Raw genomic sequence first — 14,018 nt, 5'->3', positions numbered from 1 at the left:
CACATCAAGTAACATGCTCTGGCTATATGTAGGACCTACCCTAGATAGTTGAATCAAGTCGAAAAGATCTTGGTATTTCCAGGTCTGTTCTTTTTAACTTCTAGCTTATTTATCCATTTAATATAGTTCGACAAATCAATATATGGGACAGAACGAAAAAATGCAGCCAGACTTATAGGTGAAGTCTAAAGGTTTGTTTAAACCCGCAAAAGGTTAGGTATAATGTTCATAACAAGGGAATATTAGACAAACCTTTTCTATATTCATGTTAAGACAAGGGAAAGGGCTTAAAAAGCATGTGTTGTATCAGAAACAAACAAGCGGAGGTTCAGGATTCACTACTAGAAAATTCGCTTTTAATGACCGAATTAGAGATCGAAAAAGCATTAAAATCAGTCACTAAAACGTTTCTTGACCGATTTAGCGACTGTCACTTTTCAGTTGAAAAAGTGCTAGTCGCTAAGGTTTTGCAACGAATTCGAATACATATACATATAATAAATAAATAAGACCTTACCACTAGACCACTTAAAATCTTTTGCATTATTCTATATTTTATTACATATACATATAATAAAGAAAAAGATTCTTTAAATAAAATTTAAAATATCACTATATAAACTTGATTTTATTATACAATTTCATTATACACACATAAAAAATGTATAATGAAAATTAAGTTCACTTTTAAGAAAATATAAATATAAAATAACATTAGTTTTTATATAAATATTTTTTTTTTTGTTAAAACAATAAAAAGATGAAACTTTTATTAAAAATTACGAGAGAATTAAAATCCTTATAAAAAATTGGAAGGAAAATAGTAACATAATAAAGAGGATTAATAAATAAAAATAAATAAAAAAATATTAGTGACCGAAATTTCGGTCTCTGATTTTTTGATATAAATTTAAAAATATTTTTCTATGACCGATTCGTGGTCACAAAATTTTAGTTGCTAAATCGGTGGCTGATTTATTTTAGTGATACATTTAGTGACATCTTAAAGTTCACTTATGAATATTAAATTTTGGTGGCTAATTCGGTCACTACAGTGACCGAAATTTTCTAGTCACTAAAAGCGAATTTTCTAGTAGTGAATAAATAGTTGATTTCCAACAAGAATGGACATTATAATAGATGCAACAAGAGGTCTATGTGGCTTTGAAGTTGATTTGGGCGCCATTTGAGTTGAAACGAGTAAAGCTTGAAGTTCTCTGAGCTTTTTTGCTGAGGAAAAAAGAAAAAGTGAGAGAAAATGGAGAAGAAAGCTATTTATAGCTTTAGGGAACAACTTTTTTTTTTCCAAAAAAAAATCAGAAAAAATTTCAACAACTGTCCCACGAAAGGAGAGATAAAAGAAGTTGAGATAGGGTGCGGCCCACGATCTCCTTGAAAATCAGAACCATGTAGATTTTCTCTAACTTCATACGTCTCGAAAAGACGTTTTAATAGGTAGCCATGATGGTAGTGACACCAGCGCACAACTTTGAATAGTGATGGAGCTTTCTGGGGGGCAATTTCCTGTCTCTCGAAATGAATCGGAAGTGGCATTTTTGGGGGCAAGTTGTTAGTAAATTTTTTTTATTATGGTAACTCGACAAGAGGAAATGGTCGAAACTTCTACACAAGTGTAAAACAAGGTTTTAAACTTTTCAACCAGAGGCCAGTGTAAAGCGAAGTGTTCATGTTCGACTTGCTGAGATTTTTTATTAGAGACTTTGTGAAATTTCCAAAGGTTTGAAGATGGCTATTTTGACGTATCGAAGGATATTCGACTGAGTTAATTTAAAAATCAAACGTAGTAACTATTTTTTATCTTATCTAAAAGTGCCGGAGACACGTGGAGATCGATCGGAGGCAAGTGAAACATGCAAGAATGAGGAGTTGATTGGAAGTTAGTCGAACGTTGAACACCGTTATTTTTACAAATGCTATAAATAGGAGTTATAGTATTAGAATTCGGGGTGACAAAATCATTATAAATTTCAATACACATACATAAGCAAGAAACAAGTCTCTGAAAAAAAAATATGAAACTACCAATTTTTACTTATGCAAATAAAGTCTTTTAATTCTTTCTAAGTTTGTTCACTTCTTTCTATTCAAACCACCAATTCAACACAGACGAATTGCTGTTTCATTTAACTCTTATTTACATTTTACATAATCCTTTTTTCTCAACATAATTGACACTAAACTGACTACAATTTTAATGCACACTTTTTTTTAGAGAAATCACACAATATGCTCCAGAATTTACTAGTTTATTCTTTTAAGCAGTAGATTTAAAAATAAGTGATTGTTTGTCAAAATTCCCAATAAACAGTAGTAAACTCACCTAATATTTTAACTTTTGTATGAGCCTCACCTGGATTGTAGCGATCCACTCTTCGGATAAAGAAAATTTTTCATCATGAAAGATCTTAAAACACTCTTTGGTTAACTACAAAAATTCTAATTTTCAATGGTGGTTAACACTATTAGTCTCTTTTCCTTATTTTATTCTATTCCCACAATAACAGTAACTATTCAATCAACAAAACAGTATTGAGAAGAAAATGTGGCAAGTCAACTTAAGTTTGATTGTTCTTACATATCCAAATTTTATTGCTAGCTAGTTACAAGTAGTAAGATGAAAATTAGTTCCAGACAAGAACAACGGTTTTGGATAGACCAACGTTATTGGAGATTTGTTCTTTTTCAATTCGAGTACATCTCTTTGAACACAACTCAAATTTCATCTAGTCAGAGATTAACAACATTCATACATATCGGACATTAGGCTTCTTTTTTTTAATTCCTTTAATAATTTGATAGTCCAATTTCATTCTATAAAGTTCAATAAAATGTTCCAATAATATAATCTTTCTGCATAGCTTAAATTAATGAAATAATGTTAGAATCTTTGATTAGATTTAATAGTATAAAAATTATAATTTTTAATTTAGTTTATGATTTAAAATTGAAATTTGAATAAAACTCTTATATTTAATTTATGGAATGATGGTTTATATTTAAAATTTATCACAAAATAAATTTCTAAAAGATGCTGATATTTGTAATTGTAAGATTAAACTCTTTGCCTTGCGTTTAAATTCTACACTTCATAATTATATGTGGGAATTTTTATGATTATTACCCATTCATTGAAATATGTAAATAAATTTTACTCTTATTTTAAAATTAAAAGATAATTTAGTTGATAGTTGTGCAGAGATATTTGATATAAAAGTGGAAGTTTAAATTCGTAAACGTCCCACTTATTCAATTTTAAATGATGAATTTCAACTACTAAACTATAAAAAAAAATCAAAACATGCACTAAAATAACCTTAAGTTTGACTTAATAAAAGAAAAATGAAGAGAATAAAATAAATAGGAATACAATAAATAGGATAAAAAGGAGTTGTCAAATTCTCAAATTTGGTGTGTTGAATAAAACCTCAACAAGTTAAAAGGGAATGAATATTTTTCTCTCTAGAGAATCAAGAATCAGTTGGTGAAATAGTGTAATTTGAATTTAAAACTTTGACATTTTCAGCTTATAAATACATTGACAAACATGAATCCCAAGAGCATAGAAAATCAAATATGAAATTTGATTGTTATATGCTCAAGAGTCTTGCATGAAGAGGCAGAGAGAGTAGATTTGAGCCAGGATGACTTGCCGGCATCTACTGCAAAAATCTTATAAGGGTGTTGCTGGTGAGGTATCTAGGCTCATATTTGCTCTCTTTCCACTCATATGAGACTCATTCAAGAGCTTCAAATAAAAAGGAGAGAAAGAAGAACTTCAACTAAACTTGTATGTCTCATTTCTTAGTTTCCTGTCTCATTTTTTCTTTCTTTCCAATCCTATGTGATATGTTAGAAAGTTTCAAATAAGAACATGGTGTTGAATATTTGTTAAAACATGCTATCTCTAGCATTGTCCCTAATCATAAGATCCTCAAGATTTTTTCTTATGATTAAATCAGATTAAACTGCATAATTCGGTTGAATAAATCAGTCTATATAAAAAAATTATATAGTTATTAAACTAGTCTAATCAGCTCACTTAGTCTCTAAAAAAAAATCACAACACCTGCAAAATTTAAATTTTCAAAATATCATAATTTCACAAGTTCATTCTTTAAATTCAAATTCTAAATAAAGTTATCACGCACAACAAAATAGTACAAAATACAAATCCACACATTTTGAACAAAGTCTAATTTCAATAAACTGTAAAACAAAATAACTGCATTATCTAATAAATTTAATTCTAAAGAGAAAAATTTGTTCCAAATAAATTCTAAATAGAGTCAACTTATATTTTAATTTATATATATATATATATATATATATATATATATATATATATATATATATATATATATATATATATATATATATATATATATATATATATATATATATATATATATATATATATATATATTAATTATCAAAACAGTGTTGTTTTGTCTAAGGGAAAAAATCAAGGATTTCACCTGCCGCTTTCCCTAAACCGACGGTTCACATGTTTTTATTGGTTTTGACCGGTTTCCACTAACTCAATAGCTTACTTGATTCAATAATCAAACCAGACTGGTGATCCCTACGATTCCCGGTTTGATCGGTCTATCCAGTTTTTAAACACTGCATGATCCTATTCAATTAGTATGAAATAAATCACTCATCTACACTACAACAAGGGTCGTAGACAAAGAACATCTTTACAACGTTTGATAAACAAAGAACTAAAGTTTTCCGGTCATGAATCAGTTCAAGCAATAATGTAAATCAGATCTTTCAAACATAACTGAAACATGATAAAAAAATTCCAGTCATGAAACGATTCAAGCAATTGTGTGAATTAGATCAAAGAAACAAAGACCACAAAAATTTTTGGAAAATCTAATTTTAATTGAATTATGCAAACATTAAACTTTGATTCGAACCTACATTTTATGCATGAATTTTATTTTTAATTTTGTTAGTGAGGGGTTTAATAAGAAAACAAATGAGAAATCAATAGTGTTTATGATCAATTTTATATGCCTTTTAATCCCTCGAGAGTAAAGTAATGTATAGTGAATACAAAAGTTTTTAAAATAAAATGAGTGAGAAAAGAGAGTAGTAAGTTAGAAAATCATGCTTCGGATGTGAGTACAAAAGCCCTTTACATAGGATTTGTTTTTGTAAAAAATGAAACAATCCACAAGCTCTGACTGCTTTTAAACAATTAAGTTGCAATGCTATCCGATTAGACTTATCCAAAAAAGGAAAACTTAAGCCAACTTCGTTACTTAATCGATTAATAGGGTTTCTAGATGATTTGAAGACAAACTTACTATTTAATAGATTATATGCAAGCTATAATCAATCAGATAACAAGTTTAGCTTTACAAATTTACCAGATTTTCATTCCTTAATGGATTAGGTAAATTCCATGATTGAGTTTTTAAAATTTTGAAATAGGTGAAGATTTTGAAAAGAAAAAAATCTTAGGGTATGTGTGTCTAAGAATTACTCTTGATTATTTTACACACTATTAGTAAGAAAAAATCAATAAAGCACGGGACAAGGCAAACTTTCACATCTTAAGCACCTTTGATGTTGATATTTTAATTTGAAGTGACTTATTTGCCCTCAAAATTGAAACTTTGATCAGATTCTCTTTTTGATAGTTTCTATCTGACGATGCTTATTATTAACTTTTCCTTGTTATTATCATAAAAACCACATAATCGAAAGGAAATTTCAATTACAAATGTAGTAGAAAATAAAACACCCCCTTAAGTTTATCCTTACGAATGAGTATACGAAGAGATTGAATGGTTACCTCTTGTGACGATTAACCGCTTTTGCATAATCCAAAGAACGATCACGAGCGTTGAACAAATAAAGCACATCTACTTTGTCCACACAAACAAAATGCCTTCAATATCAATGCTAGTTGTTCTAAATGAAGATCTTGAGAGAGAGAGAGAGTGTGTGTGTGAGAGAGAGAGAGAGATAGAAAATGGCTATGTGCTTGAATATTTAGAAATACATTCTTGCATAATTATCTAGCCTTTTTCATTATGATAAGGGTGGAGAAATATACTCTCAAGGGAATTAAATTATACTCTCTACTCATGTGAGGGAGAGTTTAATCACTCCAAATGTTTTCTATATCTTTTTTCTCTTTTGCCACCTCCAGAGAGATGCATTATCGTCATCAAAAAATGGATAATGTGGATCTTTGTGCTTTCAAGTATAGTCAAGAAGGGATCCAAGATGACGAAGCTTAGAAAATAGTCAAGTCAACTAGTATTTTCTTAATTTTGATAATGACAACACTTGAACTTGAGCAAGAACTGGAAATATCTCATACCATCAAAGATGCATGAGAAGGTTGCTTAATTTCAATAGAATCGATGTAATTTTGATGGAAATATGATCTAAAATGGAGAAGAAATTAGAAGAATAGAAGAAGATAACGAAAAGGAAGAAAAATGGACTTAGAAGAAAAAAAATAAGAAAAGTAAGTATTTTGGCTACTGGAATTATCAAAATCGTGATGCCTTTATCATGGTCACGATGAAAAGCCCTCGCGATCATGATGTTTTATATTTTGGTTGCAATGGTACACTTGGTTGACACGTTTTTGGCTTGTTTAAAAGGAAAACAAAGTCACTTTTGCAAATTATGTTACAAATTAGAGATAGAGAAGTGACGACTAGGAAATATTGGATCTCAAGAATTGGAGTTTTGCACTATTAACGACCTCTTTCTTCATTGATTCTCATGTATTATTCATCCATACTTATGGTAATTATCTGTACAAATATGAGTAGTTAATTTACTCTTGATGAAATTTTGTTAGACGAAGCTTATTAGAGCCGTTGAACCATGTAGCTAGCTTTTTATTATTCTATTGATTTGATATTTTAGTTTTTATTTATTTATCTTTTATCGCAATTCTTTTTATGTACATTGACATGAATATGAGTTGAACATAGGATCATAACGATTATTAACTGTAACATTGTGAACTAGATATAAGATAATTATTCAAACTTAGTAATTTACTAGGGATATGTAATTTTAAGTTTGTGATCAAGAAGTTAATGAGTGTTCTAGATTTTTCTACTTCGAATTTTCCTTAGGAATTAAGGAGTCGTCATTAAGAAGGAATTGGGTATAGCCCACATGTTAATTTATTGTAAATGTAGAAAATTAATTTGAGAAAATAGACGCAATTACCAATAGTTATAATCAGTGGACTCGAAACAAAAACTGATTGCTTTCTTATTATCATTTTTTTATCAATTTATTTTGCCTAATTTACTTTAGCTAAACAATTTTAAAACCTCCCATATTTACTTTTAAAGGCACAATAATAAGCTGGTTAAATTAAGCAATCCCTGTGGAGAGAATATTTATTTTATTACTTCGGCTTGATTAGTTCACTTGCTAATTTAGTCAGTAATGGTTGATCAAGATATCCTTAATAATCAAGCTTAAGATATACAATTAAAGTCATCATTGTAGTCCAACAACATACAAGTGAAGACTTAGATTTCAAGAATTACCAGTGGTTTGACCTTTCAAACTCTTATGTGATAGTAATAAACATGAAGATATCTCAAGGCTTATTAAGAAGACTCATGGTTGTTGTGTGATGCTAAACTCAAATATAATGATGCCAAGACTTGATGCTTCAGAGTGTTAATGAGAGAAAGAGTTAAAGATCACCTATTCGTGTTCGTCTGAGTGACTGCTGTCTTATTAAGACACAAGGGAAATTCTTGAAACATCATGGTTAAATCTTGTACACACTCAAAACCTTGGGAAGTCTCCCATTATTTTATTTATACAACCAAAAATGTTTTTAAGACTTAACTAGTTGATTAAAGGAGTGCCTATTTTATTAGAAGACTATTTCAAAATGTCTAATCGATTATATCTTTTTCCTAATCAATTTGATGATGATTTATTTAATCCTTAGTCAATTGAGACAGTGCCTTAATGATTTGTAATGGATCTTTATCAAAACCTTCAATTTGTGGCCTTAACAATCAATTATTTAGGTTGCCTAATCGATTAGAGCATTCACTTGGTCCACATATTGTTTCCAAATTTAAACCACACATTGGCTAATGAATAGAGAGTTTCTCTATCACTTTTAACATCCATAAAACGTCAGAAAACATGACTTTTCATTTCTCTCATCACCTTCTGGGTGAGAGAAAAGTACTATAAATATAAAATTCAACCTAAATGACCGGGGGGGGGGGGGGGGGGGGGGGGGCTGAATTAAGATTTCCCTCTTTTTCTTGTTTTTGCGCTACAATTCTTAATAAATTATTTTTTTAGATGTTTTGAACATGATATGTTGTTAGGATAATAAAATGCAAAAAAATAAAGTGCTGAAAAATAAAGGACATAATGAAATTGTACTATATCCAAGCCACAACTGTGAAAGATATCAACAATATTAATTAGTTTAAGTTAGTCAGATTTCTAAATCTGTTATTTCTCTATAAACCTGTTGTTTCCTATTCTTTAGGTAAAAGTCATGTTTCCTATTCTTTAGGTAAAAGTTTAGAACTTGATTAGAGGAGAATTAGTAGGAGATTTGTTAGCTTGATTCTCTCCTAAATTAGGTCTAACAGCTTGTATATTTATACTGACAGAAACTAATAACAAATTATCAATTCCATATACAGTATCATATCTCTATATGGTATCAGCCGGAAACGATCCAACGTCCTCCCTCTAATTCAGGACGTCGTTCCTCACCCTAGCTCCCAACCTTGCCTCCCATGGCCAGTGAAAGCAGCTCCTTCTTCTCCAACCCCTATGAGCCATCCAAACCCTTTGCTTGTATCACTCTTATCAGTGTCACCAAGCTTCTCCCTGCCAATTATCTTAATTGGAAACTCCAAGTTGAAGCTCTCCTTGATGGCTATGATCTCCTCAAATATCCGGATGGATCTTTTCCCGCGCCGACAAAATCGATCACCACCACAGCCACGCCTCCAGTGACAACCCCAAATCCTGCCTATCAGACATGGCGCCGACAGGACCGCCTCATCTATGGTTCTCTTCTCACCACTCTCTCCAACGAGGTGGCCTCCTTGGTATCTCAGACAACGACCTCTCATGATCTCTGGACCCTCCTCAAGAACACCTATGCAAAACCATCCCGCAGTCATCTGAAGCAACTAAAGGAGCGTCTCCGCACGGCTTCCAAAGGTACCCAATCCATCACCACCTATATGCATTCGCTAAAGCAAACAGCCGATCTACTTGCATCCCTTGGATCTCCTATCTCTGTTGAAGACATGACTGATCATGTGTTGCGCGGCCTCGACGACGGCTACAGAGCAGTCATTGATGGTGTGAATGCAAGGGACACCCCAATTAACTTTGATGACCTCCTTGAGAAGCTACTTATCCAGGAAATCTCCATTACTGCTGCTCAGAGACAAACTCATGCTCCACTTACAGCCTTGAATGCTCAGGCTCGGCCTAACTCCACCAACAAATCTCGATATGGGCAATTCTATGCACAATCAAATCAACACAATGGCAATCGCAAAACGTTCCTAAGTCGATGTCAGTGGTGTAATGTCAAAGGACATGTTCTATCTCAGTGCCACACCTTCAAGCAGCAACATCCAGGCGTCCCACCGCCCCCTCGGGATCATACTGGACAGAAGCAAGTCCATACTGCAGCTGCTGTTCATTCTCAGAATTATTTGGTTGACAGTGGAGCCACGCATCACGTTACCAACGATCTTGGAAATTTGGCCCTTCATCATCCGTACACTGGCCCTGACTCGCTGTTTATGGGTAACGGTTCAGGTTTAAACATCTCTCGTTCTGGAACACTTTTACTTAATGATTTATCCCTGTCTAATGTTTTGTGCGTTCCTTCCATGAAACAAAAAATCATCTCTGTTTCTAAACTTACCTCGCAAACTAACTCTGCTGTTGTTTTCATGCCAAACTCTTTTCATGTGAAGAATCTGCAGACGGGTCAAATAACCCATAGAGGCTCGTGTGTGGATGGACTTTATCTCTGGCCCGCCACTCCCCCATCTGTCCACACCGTCCGCACGGAATCCTCTACATCATGGCATCATAGGCTTGGGCATCCTTCATCTTCTATCTTCAAATTCATTCAACAACAATTTTCTTTGGGCTTTACTGAATTCCAGCAATCAGATTGCAACTCATGCCAAATTAGCAAAAGTCACAAGCTTCCCTTTCATGAATCTACTCTTAAATCTTTTTATCCATTAGAAATAATCTTTTCGGATGTATGGACTTCTCCTGTTTTATCAATTGATGGTCTTCGATACTATTGCATGTTTGTTGATCATTTTACTCGCTATATTTGGCTTTATCCAATGAAACGCAAATTTGATGTGCAAACTATATTTCCCAAATTTAAATTACTCATTGAAAATTTCTATCACCACAAAATAAAAATCTTATACACAGATAATGGTGGTGAATATATTGGTCTTCGTCCTTTTTTAAGAGATCACGGCATAAGTCATCACACCACCCCACCTCATACACCTGAATACAATGGAATTTCAGAATGCCGGAATCGTCACATCGCTGAAACCGGTCTCTCTCTTCTCCATCACTCGGGCTTGCCCCTCACTTATTGGCCTCACGCCATGACCACCGCAGCCTACCTCATAAATCGCCTCCCAACTCCAATTCTTGGGTATCAATCACCCTATTCCAAATTGCTCAACATTAGCCCGGATTATCATAAGTTAAAATGTTTTGGATGTTTATGTTTTCCATGGATTAAACCATATGCTAACCATAAACTTGCACCCAAGTCTGCTATGTGTGTTTTTGTAGGTTACTCGGCTGATCAACATGCCTATCTATGTCTTGATCCCGCAACAGGAAGGATTTACACCTCTCGCCACGTCAAATTTGTCGAATCTGACTTTCCATTCAGCTCCCTAGTAACTCAATCCAGTCAAAGTGCAACACAACAAACAGGCCCACTTCAACTCTCCATTTTACAGCCTCTAAGCCAACCCATGGTGAGTCCCACTCTAAACTCACCAGAAACTTTATCTGCTGCCCCTCATTCTCCCACTGTCACCTCCTCCCTGGATCTGGCCCAATCTCCAACCTCCACCGAACCCACCAACACCATTCACTCACCCCCTCCAACCTCACCACCATGCCCACAACCTTCTGCCCCGCAACCCCAACTGACTATCATCCCAACCCTGAGACAACAATCCAATGCCGGTGGGATTGTCACCCGGTCTCAAAACAACATCGTTAAACCCCTCAAAAAGCTTAACCTTCATGTCCGTTCCTCCCTCATCATCGAACCCAGTACCATAACCCAAGCTTTTCGTGACCCTGATTGGCGCTCGGCAGTGCAAGCCGAATTTGATGCTTTACACTGCAACCATACTTGGGATCTTGTTAGCCGTTCCTCTGCTCAAAATTTAGTTGGTTGTAAATGGGTTTTTCGAATCAAACGAAATCCAGATGGATCGATTGATCGTTACAAGGCTCGATTAGTCGCCAAAGGGTTTCACCAACGCCCTGGATGGGACTACACGGAAACATTCAGCCTAGTCGTCAAACCGGTAACTATTCGTATTGTCCTCACACTGGCAATTCGCCACGGATGGTCCATATGACAACTTGATGTCAACAATGCGTTCCTTCAAGGGACGCTCAAAGAGGAGGTCTTCATGATACAACCACCTGGTTTTGTCGACAAGAACTTTCCTGATCACGTTTGTCGCCTCAAAAAGGCACTTTATGGGCTCAAACAAGCGCCCCATGCCTGGTATACGGAGCTTCGAGTATTTTTGATCTCCCTTGGCTTTATCAATTCAACTGCAGATGCATCTCTATTCATATACCAACAACCAGGTGTTACACTATATTTATTAGTCTATGTTGATGATATAATTGTCACCGGAAGTTCCTGTACCGAGTTGTCGAAGCTCATTATCACACTTGCTGCTCGCTTTTCGTTGAAAGACCTTGGATGTCTCAGCTATTTCTTGGGTGTCGAAGTAATTCCTTCCGCTACCGGTATGTTTCTTTCACAATGGAAATATATCACTAATCTGCTACATAAATCAGGCATGGCAGATGCGAAACCAGCATCCATTCCACTGTCTGTGAGTGTTCCATTGCTCAAGGATTCGGGTGATCTTCTTCCTTCTCCAACTGAGTACCGAGCACTCGTTGGAAGTCTCCAATACTTGAGTCTTACACGCCCTGACATCGCCTTCAATACCAACAAACTTGCACAATTCATGCAGAACCCAGGAATGGCGCATTGGTCTGCACTCAAAAGAGTGCTCCGATATTTGGCAGGCTCTTGTAACAAAGGAATCTTCATCTCGGCGAATTCCCCACTAACCTTTCATGCCTTCTCGGATGCGGATTGGGCGGGTGACAAGGATGATTATGTCTCAACAACTGGTTACTTGTTGTATCTTGGTAGCACTCCCATCTCATGGAGCTCACGCAAACAACGTTCTGTTGCTCGATCATCAACTGAGGCAGAGTACAAAGCCTTGGCTGACACAGCTAGTGAGCTATTATGGGTCTTTTCCTTGTTCACAGAACTTGGTCACACGCCAACAACCAATCCGGTTATATATTGTGATAATCTCGGTGCCACAAATCTAAGTGCTAATCCTGTCTTCCATTCTCGGATGAAACATATAGCCTTAGCCTATCATTTTGTTCGAGAAAATGTACAACGGGGCAGGTTTCGAGTGTCTTTTGTGTCTACTAATGATCAACTTGCTGATATTCTAACCAAGCCTCTACTTCGTCCTCGATTCGAGTCCCTACTGTCCAAGTTGCATCTCTCTTCCAGATTATCCAACTTGCGGGAGGATATCAACAATATTAATTAGTTTAAGTTAGTCAGATTTCTAAATCTGTTATTTCTCTATAAACCTGCTGTTTCCTATTCTTTAGGTAAAAGTTATGTTTCCTATTCTTTAGGTAAAAGTTTAGAACTTGATTAGAGGAGAATTAGTAGGAGATTTGTTAGCTTGATTCTCTCCTAAATTAGGTCTAACAGCTTGTATATTTATACTGACAGAAACTAATAACAAATTATCAATTCCATATACAGTATCATATCTCTATAAAAGACAAATGACATAGTTAGGCCAAGGGATATAAGAAGAAAATAATTGTTGAATCCAATAAGCTTTGATATCTCATCATCAGCAATGTCAGATAAGATCCTGACTTAACTAATCTAACTTAATGAAATAATGTTAGAATCTTGGATTAGATTTGATAGTTAAATAATTTTAAATTTTATTTTTATTTTAAATTTAAAATTGAAATTATTTGAATAAAATCTTTTTTATTTATTTATTTTATGGAATGATCTTTTATATTTAAACATTTTCTAAAATAAATTTCTAAAAGATGCTGATATTGTTAGATTAAACTCTCTCTCTTGTGTTAAAATCCGAGACTTCACAGATATATCTGTGAATTTTATGATTATTACCAATGCATTGAAATATGTCAATACAATTTAATATTTAAGATTCACTCTTATTTTAAAATCGAATAGTTCCATTGAACCAATCCAGTTAGTAGCTGTGCAGAAATATTAAATGTATCAGTGCAGGTTTGAATCTGCATTATTCCACTTGCTCATCTTTAAAGGGTAAATTTCAACGACTAGACTATTGGATAAAAAGGTTCAATCAAAACATACACTAAAATAATCATAAGTTTGACTTAAAAAAGTAAAATGAAGAGAATAAAATAAATAGGATAAAAACGAGTTGTCAAATTCTCAAATTTGGTGTGTTGCATGAACCCTTAACATGTTAAAGGGATGAATATTTTTCTCTCTAGAGAGTCAAGAATCAGTTGGTGAAATAATGCAAGTTGGAATTTCAGCCTTTGACATTTTTCAATTTATAAATACATTTACAAACATGAATCCCAAGTGCATAGAAAATCAAATATGAAATGTGATAGTTAGAATT

This window comes from Vicia villosa, unplaced genomic scaffold, assembly GCF_029867415.1.
Source record: "Vicia villosa cultivar HV-30 ecotype Madison, WI unplaced genomic scaffold, Vvil1.0 ctg.003793F_1_1, whole genome shotgun sequence".
Lineage (NCBI taxonomy): Eukaryota > Viridiplantae > Streptophyta > Magnoliopsida > Fabales > Fabaceae > Vicia > Vicia villosa.
The sequence above is the reverse complement of the archived record's forward strand: the minus strand, read 5'-3'. Positions refer to the sequence as shown.